The 17034-nt window shown below is 40.7% G+C and overlaps 1 long non-coding RNA gene across 1 annotated transcript in view; it reads right to left on the bottom strand.

Annotated features, from left to right (window-relative positions):
- The window catches only part of LOC109548370 (uncharacterized), a 37834-nt gene extending 31820 nt beyond the window's left edge, over nucleotides 1-6014 (bottom strand). Inside the window, exon 1 of the long non-coding RNA XR_012333136.1 lies at nucleotides 1449-6014. This is a non-coding gene — a long non-coding RNA (uncharacterized lncRNA). The remainder of the gene's footprint in view (nucleotides 1-1448) is intronic.
- Nucleotides 6015-17034: the final 11020 nt, after the last annotated feature.

Genomic DNA, 17034 nt, shown 5'->3' with positions numbered 1-17034 from the left:
TACTAGTTCTGTGCTCTCCTGCATAGATTAATATCTTGTTTTCTTCTTCTCATAGTTTGTACCCTCTTCATTATTGTCCTCAAGAGTTTATAGACAAAGGGGTTACAAGCTAGTTTTGCTTTACATGATGAAGAAGGGCAAAGTCTAGGCCCCAGTTAATGCTCTTCTAGGTGAATTTATGGCGTCAGGCGTGGTGTTGTGCCTGTCAGAGAGCCTCTTTTTTTTTTTGGCCATGCCCCGCAGCATGTAGGATCTTAGTTCCCTGACCGGGGATCGAACCTGTGTCCCCTGCTTTGGAAGTGGGGAGTCTTAACCACTGGACCACAAGGGAAGTCCCAAAGAGAGCCTCTTATGTTACAGTCTTGGGTGAGTCTTCATTTGCCCACTACTTCAGATGACCTTGACCCTTAAGGCACCTCCCAATACCTCTGCCCTGGAACCGCTCATTTTGAAGAGTTCCTACCTGTGTCATATTCACTGGCTCAAAGAATTGATGGGGGGGAGAAGAGGCAGCCCCGAGGCCCATCCAACCCACCACCATCTGCTGTGATGGGCTCCGCATTTAACCTAGGTTCCAGGATTGCTCTGCTGTTCTACGACACCTCTGAGTGCTGTAGGCACTGCCCTTTTCATGCCCTTCCAGAGTGGTAGGGCTGACGATGTTGTACTTGGGATAGTACGGAGAAAGTAGGGGGCCATAACTAGAAAGCTCTCCCACCCCCAACCTACCTCCTATCTGTGGTGTCTGCCTTTCTCCCATTCTAAATTAAGCATTTATTCTTCATCAGGACTGTAATAAGCTGAATTGTGTCCTCTAAAAGATAATGTCCACCCAGGGCATTAGAATATGAACTTATTGGGAAACAGATTCTTTGCAGAGGGCCTTAATTTAATTAGTAAGTTAATATGAAATCATATGGAATAGGATGGGTGACTGGTGTCCACCAAGTGGACACCAATCCTTTGTCCTTTTATAAGGACACCAATCCAATGACTGGTATCCTTATAAAAGAGGAAAGAACAGAGCAACACAGAGTCACAGGAGACACAGGGAAGAAGGCCATGTGAAGACCCAGGCAGAGATTAGAGTGACGCAGCTACAAGCCAAACACATGCCAAGGACAGCTGGGTGCTATCAAGCTAGAAAGAGGTAAGAAAGAATTCTTTCCTAGAGCCTTTCAGTGGGAGCACGGTCCTTCCCATACCAGTTTCCAGAACACTGAGAGAATGAATATCTGTTGTTTTAAGCCACCAAGTTTGTGGAAATTTTTTATGGCAGCCCTAACACAGGTACCCAACCCCTTTTCTTTTGTTAAAGTCTAAAATTCTTCAACTCCTTTAGTATCTCCAGAGTTATATTTGGAGGAGATAACCAGAAACTTGTATTGACTGAATATACTATCTTCCACTCTGGCATAACAGTTAGCGGCAAGCTACTGAATCCTTACTTAGTTTTCTCACGTAACATGAAGCATTGCGGGCTTCTCTGGTGGCGCAGTGGTTGAGAGTCCGCCGGCCGATGCAGGGGACACGGGTTCGTGCCCCGGTCTGGGAAGATCCCACATGCCGCGGAGCGGCTGGGCCCGTGAGCCATGGCCGCTGAGCCTGCGCGTCCGGAGCCTGTGCTCTGCAACGGGAGAGGCCACAACAGTGAGAGGCCCGCGTACCACAAAAACAAAACAAAAACAAAAACAAAAACATGAAGCATTGCAGTTGGTAGTTCAAGGCTGGGACAGAGGTTTCACAACGCTGCTAACGATCTAAATCTCTATCACTCTGTACTGTAATTCTCGGCATGTGGCTTTTGTCACCATGCGTACAGTATGTCTGCTCTACCTCTAGGTAATATCTGAATTTCAAGTAGTAAGAGGTATAAAGTACAAACCACAAAAAGAATATTCGAGGTGAATTCATCCCTGTGGAAAATAATTGCTTTCCCAGACATTCCAACTAGTATACATCCACTTAGAGCACACTGGGGAAAATGTGCCAGGCGGCCACCCCTAGCTACAAGTGAGCCTAGGGAATCATATATTATTAACTTGGCATATTTACTTCCTCTAGTAAAACAGAAAGAGAGAACAGATATTGAAGAAGCAACTAACACTGTCCGCCACAGATGGAAATTTCCACAAAACTTCATTTTGGTGAGAAACCTTCCCTAGCTAAGAGTTAATTTGCAAAAGCAATGCAAATACAAAACCAAATTTCTAGGATCTGCTTATATAACAAACCCTCACCTGGTCTCCTTAATGGGGTGCACAGGAAAGAGCAAAGGATTTAGTGTGTGACTGTCCTGGCTCCAATCCTTATTTCTCTAACTCAACTGGAGATACTGGTTTCTTCTCTTGTCTACAAAAATGGTGCTTAAGCTACCTCTTGACATCGTGATATTTGTATAAGCACCTGCTACACAGAAGGAAACCTACTAGTTTCTTGTTCTTCCACCCAACCAAAACCCTACCCAAATCAAATATTATCTCTTCACGGAAGACTTCCCCTATCGTTCCAATCTTCACTGTCTCCTCCTACCTGAGAAATCTTGGATATTTCAGAACGTATTTTTATGAAATCAAAAAATATTACAACTTGAAAATATCTTAGAAATCTGTTAGGCGTCACATATTTTAGTAACATCCACGGTCACTGAATAAGTCAAGACAGAGTAGGAATGGAACCCAAGTATTAGCTCAGTCCACCACACTATGCATAATTCAGTACTAAATTGCATTCTCTCTTCTCTAAAGACTGCTGCTGTTTTTCATTTGTGTTGTCTCCACAACGAGGGTATGATTCATCCATTTGTTCACTCACTAACTTATCCATCAATTAGTTACTGATCATGTACATAAATCAGGCACTATTCTGGATTCTGGGTATACAAAAACCAAGAACAAATGGAGTAGCTAGCTATCACGTTTTACACATACCCAATTATAGCACTAATTACATACTGAGCACGTAATTATGCAATAAATACTTGTTTGACTGATTGACCTTTAGAACAATTTTATCTAGCACTAATTAAATAAGCAATGATTTATAATTTGGGTTTCAAAGTGGAAAAACAGCCAGTCCTTTCCCCCAGTGTCTAGTACTTTTGTCCCTGAATCATGCTACTTTCTTTTTTTTTCAGGATAAATTTTCTCCCAGGAAACATCTTCAAGATTTAAGCAAATAATATGATTTGTACTTCTCAACCTATTTGCAAGACATGTGCAGACATCTAAATCCCAGAAATGTGTATAAGTTGGGCTAAAGCTTGGGATCCTTGATAAGAAAAACAGAAAAGTGGGCTTCCCTGGTGGCGCAGCGGTTGGGAGTCCGCCTGCCGATGCAGGGGACACGGGTTCGTGTCCCGGTCCGGGAGGATCCCACGTGCCGCGGAGCGGCTGGGCCCGTGGGCCATGGCCGCTGGGCCTGCGCGTCCGGAGCCTGTGCTCCGCGGCGGGAGGGGCCACGGCAGTGAGAGGCCCGCGTACCGCAAAAAAAAAAAAAAAGAAAGAAAAACAGCGAAGTACTTTAAAAAGGGAAGAATATGTAAAAGGGGTTCCATACCTCATATCATATGAGAAATATACTGAAAGTGATTAATATTATTCAGTAAAAATTATTATAACCAAAAATGCTCTTAGGCACACTGACTTTTTATTGTATTTGTTTTAGACAAATTAGCTTGGGTTATATGAATCTCTAGAGAATTGACCTGGTAGAGGCAGTAAGAAGCTTCTCATTGAAAGGATCCCCACTGAACTCCTAATATTTGGGAAACTGAAGTAGCAGGAAAATCCAGTGTTTGTGTCCTGCATAAGTGAAAAGTTTCTGGTAAGAAACCTGCATGCCCTCTAAGATCAAAGTAATCTGATCCTCATTGCCCCATTCCCCTGCTCTCATGCACTTGACAGCAGAACAATCTACCAAATTCTGAGGACCATAAAACCAACTACTTTTTTAACCTGCAGGGAAGAAAAGAGAGACAGAGTGCTATGGCAGAAAGATCCAAGGACTGGAAGCATACAGGCACACGTGTACATCCATTGTGTGGTATCTCCAGAGGCCGTCTAATTCCTGGTTTTCCCATCTGATATTTAATGTCTTCGCCTGTAAAATGTGGTGTGTGGCTCAACATAGAGGCTCAGTAACTGACAGCTACTACTGCTATCACCACCATCATCACAACATCACCATCACCCACCACCAGTGAAGATGAGCTTACAGTGTGGAGCTACTGAGAATCGTGGCTACGTGATTAACAATCATCTTGCACAGCTGAAGAGGTATGCGTCGCTGCAAGAATACGTCCCACTTACTTCAAAATAATTTGGTGTAGCCATCTGGCTAATGTTTAGCTGGTTAACACCCTCCCTCCAAATTCTGCCCTTTGACTTATTTAAGGTAGGTGTCAGCTACCCAAGGACCTGATACAACTTCAATGGCGTTGATATTTCTCTTTTTGTTTCTGTCCTTTCCTCCCCATAGCTCTCCCCTCACTTCCTCCTTCTACCTTGCTTTGCCTCTCTCTAGGTTTGTTTCTTTTTTCCTACAGCATTTAACTGAGGCTGGAAATGTCCACTGAAACACAGCTGAGACAGTAAAACTAGATCCCCTTCTCTGGGGTGATCATCATGATAATGATGACGGTTGTGATAATAAAAGGAATTCACATTTTGAGCACTTAAGATATGCTGGTCACTTTTTTTGAAAGTTTCTTTTTCCTAGTCACGTTTAAGCACATTTCAAACATGATAGAATTTATTCCTCACAACAACCCTATGAGATGGCTACTGATAGTTTCCCTTTTTTACAGATGGGAAAACAAGGCTCAGAGAGGTTAAGGTACTTACTCAAGATAAAAAGTTATCAATTATCAAAACCAAAATTCTCTAGGTCCAGAGTTCACACTCTGGAAGGAAATTTGTGCCTCTTTTTCTGGAGCACATAGTATAGGAGTTCTGGAATGTGTTGGTACGGGTTCCTGACATTACAGCATCCTACAGTGAAATACTGCAGCCCAAGCATCTTACTACTTTCTGAGCAGAAGCTTACTTGAATACAGCAGCAGCTAAACTTACAGTTGTTCACAGGGAAGATTGGAACACAGATAGCTGGCAATGTTTATTTTGTGTTCATATCACTTACCAAGAGGAACCATGCTCAGTTGTCCCAAAAGAAGATGGTGACAACAAGTTCTTACACTCAGCATTTAATGTATAAATCCATAGTCTATGTGAATCCCATTGTCTCAGAAGTGAAGGAAATAAAACCACCAAGGGCCTCATTGACTTCAGAATTATGGGAAGTTCCTGACTATATTACAGGCTATTTATCCAAATAAATTCCCAGTCATTCCACAGTGTGTCAATTCTAAGTGCCTACACACACGCTTCAGTTGCTCCTTGGGGGCCATTTTTCTCTACAGAAATGTTCCTGGAAAATACGATATGTGACAAGGGAGCCCTGCCAAGCTGAGCACGATGGGGTTTGCAGGTGAGCAGTTATTCTTTAGGCATTCAGGAAATTCTGAGCATAGACTCTGAGCTACTTAAAAATGACAGTCAATAATACAAGCCTGGCTGTCGGTGGGGGCCTGGTACGGGTAGAATTCCACAGCAGCCCTGAGGAAACAAGGAATGAGATGTGAGCATCTTCATTTAAACATTAGAGGCACCTCAGACCAAGTGGGTTAAATGGTGATTATTGCTTTGCTAGGAAATGATTTTAACTGAGCAACTGTGTTCTTATTTATTTTTTAAAAATTAATTTATTTATTTTTGGCTGCATTGGGTCTTCGTTGCTGCGCATGGGCTTTCTCTAATTGCGGCAAGTGGGAGCTACTCTTCGTTGTGGTGCGCGGGCTTCTTATTGCGGTGGCTTCTCTTGTTGCGGAGCACGGGCTCTAGGTGTGCAGGCTTCAGTAGTTGTGGCATGCGGGCTCAGTAGTTGTGGCTCACGGGCTCTAGAGCACAGGCTCAGTAGTTGTGGTGCACAGGCTTAGTTGCTCCATTTCATGTGGATCTTCCCGGACCAGGGCTCGAACCCATGTCCCTTGCATTGGCAGGTGGATTCTTAACCACTGCACCACCAGGGAAGTCCCTGGTTTGATTACTAAAAGAAAAAAAAAATCTTGGGCTTCCCTGGTGGCGCAGTGGTTGAGAGTCCGCCTGCCGATGCAGGGGACATGGATTCGTGCCCCGGTCCGGGAAGATCCCACATGCCACGGAGCGGCTAGGCCCGTGAGCCATGGCCGCTGAGCCTGCGCGTCCAGAGCCTGTGCTCCGCAACAGGAGAGGCCACAACAGTGAGAGGCCCGCGTACGGCAAAAAAAAAAAAAAATCTTATTACAAAGCTTACGTGCGTTTATTTTATAAAAGAAATATAAAAAACAAACAAAGAAAAACATGATCTGTCACACCACCAATCAATCAGTGTTACCATTTTGCCGTATGTACTTCCAGATTTGTTTCAATGTATTCATTCAATGTTATTTAAATATTGCCTATAAGCTAAGTATAGATCTAAGCTGGGAATACACATTGTATTTGTAGTTTGTTTGACCTGAGGTCAAAGTATGCTTCTTTTTGCCTTTTAGCTATTTTCCAATTTACTCCATTAAAAATACCCTGATGAATATCTGTGTGATACTATTTGTTCACATTACACTGGGTAAATAATCAAATATAAGTTTTAGGTATCAACAGAATGGGTCAAAAACACGTCAGGCAGGGTTTTAAGGTTTCAGACAGGTTCCTAATTTCCATACAAAAATATTTTCCAAGCTGCATAATTCCTAGGATAAATACGAAAGTGCCTGTTTCACCTCAGTCTTGACAATCTTGGATAACAATAAAAAATTCTTTTGACAAATTTTATGAAAAGATACTATCTGGTTTGGTTATATTTTACCTTTCTTTGCTTATTAATTGAATTAAATAGTTTCCTAAGTATATTCATTATTTGTATTTTTTTTTCTATTTGCTAATGATTTTCTCTATTTTCTCATGTAAATTGTTAGTGGCCACTTCTTAGGAAACTTTTAGTTGTTTCCATCAGAATGCTTCAGATAGGGACTTCCCTGGTGGTCCAATGGTTAAGACTCCATGCTTCCAATGCAGGGGGTGCGGGTTCGATCCCTGGTGGGGGAACTAAGTAAGATTCCCACATGCTGCACGGCGTGGCCAAAAAAAAAAAAAAAAAATGCTTCAGATAAAGAATTGAAAATTATTTCCTTTGAGAAACTAGTACCTGATCGGGGAATTAAAAAATCACTGTAGAGTTTAAGAAACAAACATGCAAACAAAGCAAAGATTACTCATACCCAAGTTAATACTGTAAACGTTCAGGACATACATAAGTTGACATACAGCTGAAGTGCATTGAGTGCTGAGGCAGTTCACTGGGCATGGAGAGGGAGGGACTGGATACACTGGAACATGGTGAGACTGGTAGACAAGCAACCAGGCTCCTTCATGTACCAGGCTCATTAGCATTAAGCAAGCCAGTGAAGGTGTCTGGAACTCCATCTTCTCATTTCTAATACAAAGGTAGACAAGATGGTAACTTTCATCTCTGCAGTTCTATGCAGCTGTATTTAGAAGAGTTGAAAAACATATGGAAGAAAGGGGTGCAGTGTCAGAGTTGGAGAAATTAGAATGATGGTAAATGTTGAGCCCATGGCTTCTACACTTAAATGTCTTGATACTGAATAGTGTTTCCTAACACGTGTTCCATAGGACAGTCTTTCCACAAAATGTTGAAGAAAGTTATGAAACACAAGAGTCCTGTGGTCATGTAAGTCTAGGAAATTATTAGTTAAGCAAAGTTAAATGCACTTCTGCATTGCACGACTTTTCAGATACTTTAAGATGTTTTTGTGCATGTGGAGCCTTAAGAGGGAGACAGAGTTTGTGGCATTTGTCAAGTTTATGACCAAGTTTATATACTTTTTTTGAAGTATAATGTAGGACTAGGATTCAACAGAATATACTTAGGGAAACAGGCATAAAGAAATGTCAGACTGAACAGGATGGGCAGATAGCCCTTTGGCTTATCTAAACTTTCACCTTGGTTAAGCAACAACTAGTCCTACTCATGCAGTCATGTCCCCTTCATGGGCCAAGACACAGTGTCAGTGAGCACATCACCTAACTGTCTTTAATGGCAAACCTCTCTGCTAGGTTCATTCAATGTCATTTAAATATTGCTTATAAGCTAAGTACAGATCTAGGCTGGGAATACACATGAGATTTTTATCCATATATGTAGATATATATATATATTTTTTTAACAAAAATTGGAGTCATAGGGTACATACATTTTAACCTTGTTTTCAGTCAACAATGTGTTATTAACATCTTTCCTTGTAAGTAAATAATCCTACGTATGTAATTTTAATGGCTATTAATCATTACATTGGCCATGCAATGGCCATTTTAGCACAAGATGATAAGAGCTATAATTGAGATATGGAAACGTTGTTATGGGAACCCAAAATAAGAATCATCTAGCCTAGACCACAGATGCTTATGTAAGCCTCACGGAGAAGGCAAGATGGATGAGTAGAAGATCACCAAATAGACAACGTAGGGGGAGGCATTCCACATAGAGAGATAGCATGTCAACCAGAGAGAAATGAGAACGAGATTAGGACATAGCAAAAAGTTGGGTGTTAGCTGAACCGAGTTTTTTGCTGAGGTGTAGTAGGAGATGAGACTGGAGAAAAGCAGGATCAGATCATAAAGGACCAAATGCAGACGATAAAGGTTTGGGCTCTCTTCTGAGATTATGGGAGAATTATTGAAGAGTTTTAAGTGAATGAGTCATAGGAACAGATTTGAGTTTTATTTTTAAAACAACAACTTTGGCAGTGATAAAGGATCTGATTGGAAGTTTGGATGAAGAGCCCCAAAGGCAGAAGCTGTTTTTTCCAAATTTAGTTAAGAAATAATTAGGGCCTGAGCAAGGCAGTGGCATGACCTGCAAATCATTACCAAGACAAAGGCTTCCCTCTAAGTGAACTTTTCCAGAAGGATGATGTTAGTAAGAATAATCGAGCAAAACTTTAATAGATATGTTAATTCCTTAAAGTTGCCATTGATCACAATTAACAAAGTGTGATAACAGTTCATTTTAGTTATATGCGCAACAAATTTTATTTAAGCTAACCATAGCTGAGATTATCGGGGGCAGTATTTTTAACTGTCATATTTTGGGGTATTTTCACAGTACATAAGGTACTAATTTGAGTGCTATATAAACACTGACTACTGTGAAGTTCTTCCAATCAAGATCACTGTCTCTGGTTCTGGAAGAAACTGAGTTAAGAAGAAAGATTAATATGGTGGGAAGAATCTGAGTATTCCTCTAACCCAGGGTCCAGAGTCCACGGAAACCTTAAGGGAAAACAAAACCTGTGCTCACCTCTTATTAGCAGACATGGCTCCTAAGAGGTCTTGGTGGGTGAAAACTCTTTTTCCCTCTAGACATTGGAGCAGATCCACACTCTTTTTGGGTCCAGAGGGTCAAATGTCTGAGCTATGACTAGTTGCCTTTGGCCTATTTCTAAAAAAGGCCCACGGGGAGTCATTGCCGGTGCTGGCTTGGAGTTGGCTCGAAAATCTTCCCTGAATTCTCTGCCTTCACACCTGACTTCCTGACCAAGCTTTCTTCTTAGATTATGCCTGTGGAGAGATTACTTTGATCCTATCTTCCAATAAAGTCATGAAAAAAGAGTCCCAAACAATCTCAGTAATAATAAGCAGTTAATGTAATTTAACTAATTTAGGTATCACTACCACCTATGAAGTGGGTACTATTATTATCCTCATTTTACAGATGAGAAAACTGAGGTCCAAAGAAGCTCATTCAGTTGCTTAAGGCAACACATCTAATAAATAGCAAAACATGGGTGTGAGCCCACGAAGTCTGGTTCCACAGCCTGTGTGCTTAAACGTGCGTCCTCCACCCACTAAGCACTAAGCACCCACTATTGCTGTTCTGCCATGCAGAGAGAGGATGGTCCATTTCAAATGGTCCATAACTATCAGCTCAACATTTCAGTTCAACTGATAATTTAAAAACAGGAATCTGCCGAGATGAATTGTAAAATACTATTTCAGAAGTGGTAACTTTCAACTTCCCAGAATATTCATGGCCCAGATGGTCTCAGGTGCCCAACAAACTATGGAAAGACCTTTTCTGAGAACTCAAGAGCACTGACCTTCTCAGGGATACTGGCTTTCAAGAAAGGGAGCAGTGCTTATCTTTGTAAGGAGATCTTGAATCCAGATACATATTAGATTTTATTCTAAATGGAATAATTGCATAATGTTCTAAGACACACGACTTTTCCATTGATTTAAGCATTAAGACAACAGTTATTTACTGAGCTCCACCGGATAAAAGTCTGTTTGCTTTTATATTTTTTTCTCAAGCGTGTTAAAACCAATAAAGGCACAAAATCAGAACTCAGAAAAGAATTGTGAGTCAGACAAGTATTGGGGGAAGGATCTTTATGGTCAGGGGAAGGAAGAAAGCCTTTAACATACACATACACTCCTCAGGACTTTCTGGTGAGACACAGTATTCTGTCACACATAACACCTAAGATACACACACACACACACACACACACACACACACACACACTTCTAGCAGTACAATAACCCATCTGCCTGTCACCCATGAGGACAACTGAACTCTTCCACTGCAGCTTATTATGGTAGAACAGGTCTAAAAGACAACCCTAAATATAAAAACTTGCACAACATGTGGGTTCAGTGACTATTGAATGTTTACTTCAGGATGTGAATAAGACATGGAATCTGTGAAAAATAAAAGTACTGTGATTACAAGAATGATGGTATATGGGATATAAAAAAAGGCAAAAAGTTTCTTTTGATGAACCATTTCTAGTGTATATACAGCTTTCACAGAGAGGAACTATTTGCTCAAAAAGTGGTAATTTCCATTGTAAATGCATCTGAGATTTCAACTATTTTTAGTGGCATAAAATTTTTACAACCTTTGACTTGGTACCTCCTACTAAACACATCCTTTCAAAAGCATGAAATGTTGAAGGTCTGTCTGTATTATTCAAACCAGCAATTAGAACCAGATGTTACTGCTCTTTATATTTAGACACTACATTTCAATATCTAAAAAAGAAAGAATGCTCATGAAGTACAGAGAGAATAATTTATAAACGCAATTAAAGCATATTGTTTAGATTCCTTCTCACTAATTTACCTGATTGCAAAGTAAAATTAAATGAATTCATATTTAAATGCAGAATTGGGCCAATGAGTAATGAAAATTTTTAAACTGTGTGTATAAGAAGATACTACTGTTGCATCAGATATATTTCTTTATCAATTTTATACCTTTACTATAAAGTCTTCCATCTTCTTTATGATGCATTCGAATTACAGGTAGCATAATGTCTAAATTTATGTTAACTTTAAAGGAAATATATGGACCGGTTAGAAAAGAGCAACTTGAAACTAACTGTATGCTCTATATAGTAGCAAAGCTTTTCATAGGAATCTATAAATATTGCAGATATCACATGCTTTCCCTGAAGTTTGGCATGTTCTTCACTTAGGGAAATAATAGAATGGAAATCATATGTCCCTTTCAACACTACTTGAAAAAGTATGTCATACATATGGAGTATAAACATAGGCAGAGCTAACAAAATAGAACTCATTCTTAAAGTTTGGCTGACCCCAAATTATTGGTGCTTGGAAAGATATAGGATGGCTAAGCAGCCTTTTCCTCAATCATTGAATAATCCAGTAAGTACTTCTTTTAATTCAGTACATTATGGCATTTTCTTGGAGGTGGGCTTTCTTCCTAACCGTGGTCTTTGTTTGGGTAATATTAAATAGATTGGTCTTTTCTGAGTGTATGCCAATGGCTGGCGGCACATGGATAGCCTGCCATACATGCCAGTAGCAGAGGAGCCTGCAATGGGTTAATAGCCTGATGCTGTGACAGATGCAGAGGACTGAGAACTGAAAGCAGTGACCCTCTGGAGAAGTTGATGAACTAGAGAGTGGTGAATGACTATTGAGTCCTGGGGCTGTATACCAAAAGGACACTATTGTATCTAGATGTCACCAGAACACAAGGTTAATAATCCTCTTTAATCTCTAATTGCTTTGCTCATAATTCAAGGGTGAATGAAAGCTGCAGTGTTCTTAAGGTCACTTTTCAGGTTATTATAGTATGTGAACTTAAAGGTAAATAGAAATAGTTCACTCATTCATTCAAAATATCAATTAAGCACCCACTTTTTACCAGGCACTATTTATATGTACCAAACATTTGCATTCACTAGTATTAGCTTATTCTGTGATCTCAAAACTGTGAAAATAATGGTGGCTCAAATAATAATAACAGTTATTATGTATATAGTGCAATCCATGTGCCGGACACTGTTCTAAGCATTTTATATACACTATTTCATTGAATTCTTATAGCAATCTTATGGGTTAAGTGTTATCAGTAGCCCATTTTATAAATGAGGATATAGAGGCACAATTCATTCCTTTAATTTGCTCAAAGTCACATAGCTAGTAAAAAATAGACCCAAAACTCAATCAAACCCAATCTGGTCTCTCAGCCTTTATTCTTTACCATGATGCTAAATTTCCCTCAACTAAATAAGAGTGTAGTCTGTTCCACGTACAATTCCAGGTATGTAGGACCAGCCAAACTGACATGTGAATACACAATTACCAAGTCCAAAGATTCCTTTATCTTGTTGTTCCACTATTTTCTATATACAACTTCTAATCATATTCCAAAATGGCTGCTTTAGCACCAACCACTCCGGTCAGCCAGAAGATGGGAAAAAAAAAAAAAGGAGACAAGCTCTTTTCTTTGAAGGACTCTTCTCAGAAGCTTCACAAGTAACTCTGCATATACCCCACTGGCCAGAACTTAGTCACATGATCATAATGGAGTCTGGGATGTGTAGACTTTATTCTTTATTCCCATGTTCCCTGTTACTTGAGAATCTAAATACTAAGGAAAAAGGAAAGAGCAGCATTCTTTATCAAAATATTTAAAAACCAGCCCTGAAACAACTGTACCTTTCAGAATATTCCTGCTGTTGTCCCTAATGTTTCTTTCTTCCCAAGTCAGTCTTTCTGAATCCAGATGCTTTGGGGCCATTGGTGGACCTGGATTCTGCTGGCTCTCCCTCACGCGATATCTGATAAGCAGACGGAACCTGTCTCTGAGTCATATTGGTAAACTGGAAACTAGCAACAGTCCCCAAGCTGCAGATCACCAGTACTTCCCTCTATCCTTTGGTAAAAAAAACTGATTAAATTAATTTTCATCAGGATAAAGTACTTCCATCAGATTGGGGAAAATGGTTTGTGTGTTGACTAATATATATGGAAACATTTTTATTTCTGGGATATGACATAAGAATAACAGAGCCATTGATTAAGAATTCAGAAAAAATATACCTATAGGATTCATGATAAAAAATATTCAGGGTACCATACAACACATAAAAAAATGCTATTGGCTTGGAATATTATGGAGTTTAAGACTCTTCCCCCTCTAAAAACGTATCCTCATCAGTGGTCTGGAGTGCCTCTTCATTTCAGATCACACCAGGGAGACATTCACTAGTGAACGTAATTTCTCTCTCTCTTTTTTTTTTTTTCTATTTTCTCAAAGTCCCTAAATCATGTTCTCCTTGAAGTTGAAAAGTAATGAGTAGGAGTTATTGATACCACAAAACAGGATGCCAAGTCTCATAATTCCAAGTCACTGGAAATGGTTTAAGGTAATAGCAGGAAGCAGTGTTCCCCCTTCTTTCCAAGAACATTAAGAAAGGAGTTACCCTCAAAGGATCCTGGAAATATGTGGATTAACTTGGAAACAGCAAATACTGACGTGGAGACAACACCAACCTTAGTTACATACACGAAATGGGCCAGTTTGGTTTGGGGTAGTCCTCATTTGATTTTTGGAACCCTTCCACATGCCTGCTGTCTTCTACTTCCTTAATCTCTCACAAGCTCTTTTATGCATTCTCACTCCCGTCAGACAGAAAGCACCAGAAGCCACCAATACCTTATGCCCTAGTTTCACGTATTCACAAAGTCGAGATCCTTGTAAAAGCCGTTTTTAAAGGGAAGAATCCAAATGAGTAGCTGTTCCCCCCCAAAAAAATTTTTAGAGTTCTAGAACTTACAAATGGAAGGCATTTTGAGTGACTATATACTCCTAGTATCATCTTCAAATTTCTTCATGAACCAGGTACTTCACACGTGGCTTCCACGAGCATCACTTGGAAGATTTCTAAACAGTGATTCTCTGGCTCCACCTAAGACCCACCAAATCAAAATCCTTAGCAGTAAAACCCAGGAATCTGTATTTTCAAGAATTTTTCAGCCTTTTAAAACCTATGATCCATTTGAGTGATTCTGCTTTAAAGCCAGATTTGGAAACCACTAACATCAGGTAGCATAAAGCCTGTGAAAAATAAGGTGTCCTTACTTGTACAATGACTAGATTTGATGGAAGATTTTTTAATTTATTTTATTTTTTATTTTATTTACTTATTTATTTTTTTGCCACACCGTGGGGCTTGTGGAATTTTAGTTCCCCGACCAGGGGTTGAACCCGTGCCCTTGGCAGTGAAAGCGCAGAATCCTAATCACTGGACTGCCAGGGAATTCTCTAAATCTGATGGAAGATTTGAATGTTCTCTGAATCTACAGAAGAACATAACACTCAATTTTGTCATACCCAACTCTATGTATTGTCTGTTATTAATTATCCAAAGAACAGGAACACTAAAATGAATAGAATTCCTTTGTTCAATACCATTTAATGATAACTGAGGTTTACAATAATAACCTTAAGGTACTACAAGTACCTCTGGCATTATCAAAGAAAGATTAAACTCATTCAGTACTATTTTATGTTCTAAATGTATTCTAGTTTTGGGAAGTTGGTATTTTACATGTACTGTGGGGACTTTATTACTCATCAGTTGTGTCAACTCAAGCAAGCTACTCAACCTCTCTAAGTCAGATTCCTATCTGAAAAGTGTGAATATACACTTATCTCAGGGTGAAATTTCAGATATAATATTTGCAAGGTGCTTGATACGCAGTTAACATTCAATGCCTGGCAAATATGACTATTTGGGGGAGACATAAATAGAAAACCAGAAGCTGCAGGACACACTGCAGAGACCTGATCTTGGGGTCATCACCTGGACTTTTTTTTTTTTGGCGGTACGTGGGCCTCTCACTGCTGTGGCCTCCCCCGCCGCGGAACACAGGCTCCGGACGCGCAGGCTCAGTGGCCACGGTCCACGGGCCCAGCTGCTCCGCGGCCCGAGGGATCCTCCCGGACCAGGGCACGAACCCATGTCCCCTGCATCGGCAGGCGGACTCTCAACCACTGCACCACCAGGGAAGCCCACCTGGACTTTTTAAAAATACCAAGTCCTCTCCTAGTACCAGAACTCTGAAGCAGGAGATCTAGGATGGGGCCCAAAAAGCTGAATATTTAACATGCATTTCAGGTTTTTCATGAGTATTGCCAGCAAACCCTCACTTGCAGATGCTCAGCCTTCAAGACCCCAGTCCCGGTGGTTAGAAGGCTGCTGTATGTGAGTTTCCATGCTCCTAAACAGTCCCCACTTTGAAGAAAGTCTCTCTACCACTCTCCCAACCCCCAGCAACTAAGCGCTACTTTATTTCCTATGCTTAGCCAGAACACCATGAAAATTTAGCTTGAGAAAGGGCAGTTTGTTCCTTCCATTTTAAACCAATGAGAAATAACATTGGCAGACCTGTTATATTTTGGAACACAACTGTGTGCATCTTAAAGGGTTCTGAGGGACCAAATAATGCAACTGCTTCACAGGATCCTCAAATTCTCCACTTTCCTCCAATAAAGTTTGTAATTCCTACTTGCAAAGACATGTTAGCATATGAATCAGCAGGCACTGCTGACTCTGTAAGATTGAGGAGAAGGGAGGATGGAATAAAAAGACTAAGGAACCATGAAATTTACAAATCTAGTTAACAAGGTTGGAAGCAAAGCGCAATAGTAAATATCATCTCTAAAGTCTCAGGTTACATTTTCTACCCTATGAAAGGGGCAATCAAGACTATGGATAAAGAGCAAAGCTCCTCATCTTGCAAATCAAGAAAGCAAGGGCAGCTGATATAAAAGGACGAGGAAAAACTTCCGTTCTCCATGGAGGAAGCACCTTCCTGAGAAGGAAGCTGCCTGCAGTTCTTCTGCACCTCATATGCAGGGCTGGCCTCCCATATACACAGGATATGATGGGCAATGTGGAGATAATTATGAAGCTTCTAAATGACTACAAATAGCTGTCTAGAGTAAATAATGGGAACTCTTCATTTACCCCCAAACCACAGTCCTCCCAAACTTAGTAAATGATAATACTACCTTCCAGTAGCTCAGTCCAAAAGCCTCAGTCATCCTTGATTCCTATTATTTTCTCACATCTCATATCTGATATATCAGCAAGCCCTCCCTGCAGGCTCTAGCTTGGAAACATAATCAGAACCACATCACTTCACACTCACTCAGCTGCTGCCACACTAGCCAAGCCGCCATCCTTTCTCAGCTGGATTATTGCGAGAGCTGCTTACCTGATCTCTCTGCCAAGATTCTCACCTCCTTACAGTTTATCCTCCACTCAGCACACAAAATCATGGGCTGCTGGAGAAGGTTTCTCTTCCCACTCTACGCTCAGCCTTCAGCCATCCCTGCCTGTACCTCAGAGAGTGTCTCTCTCCACATTGCTCCTCTCTCCCTGTGGTGCACAGAGGCTGATTTTTACCTGGGGACAGAGGCCCAGGAGGCTCACTGTTGTCCTGGTCCAGCCTCAGTCTCAGGTAAGTCCTGTGTCACTGGGTCTTGGTGGTGGGGCTTAGTGATACTATCTCTTACCTATAGCAGCTAAACTCTGCCCTGTGTCTCAGGCTGTCCTTCTGCAGAACAATGTTTCCTGCCCTCCCCCAG

This window comes from Tursiops truncatus, chromosome 7 (assembly GCF_011762595.2).
Source record: "Tursiops truncatus isolate mTurTru1 chromosome 7, mTurTru1.mat.Y, whole genome shotgun sequence".
NCBI classification, from domain to species: Eukaryota; Metazoa; Chordata; class Mammalia; order Artiodactyla; family Delphinidae; genus Tursiops; species Tursiops truncatus.
The sequence above is the reverse complement of the archived record's forward strand: the minus strand, read 5'-3'. Positions and strand labels throughout refer to the sequence as shown.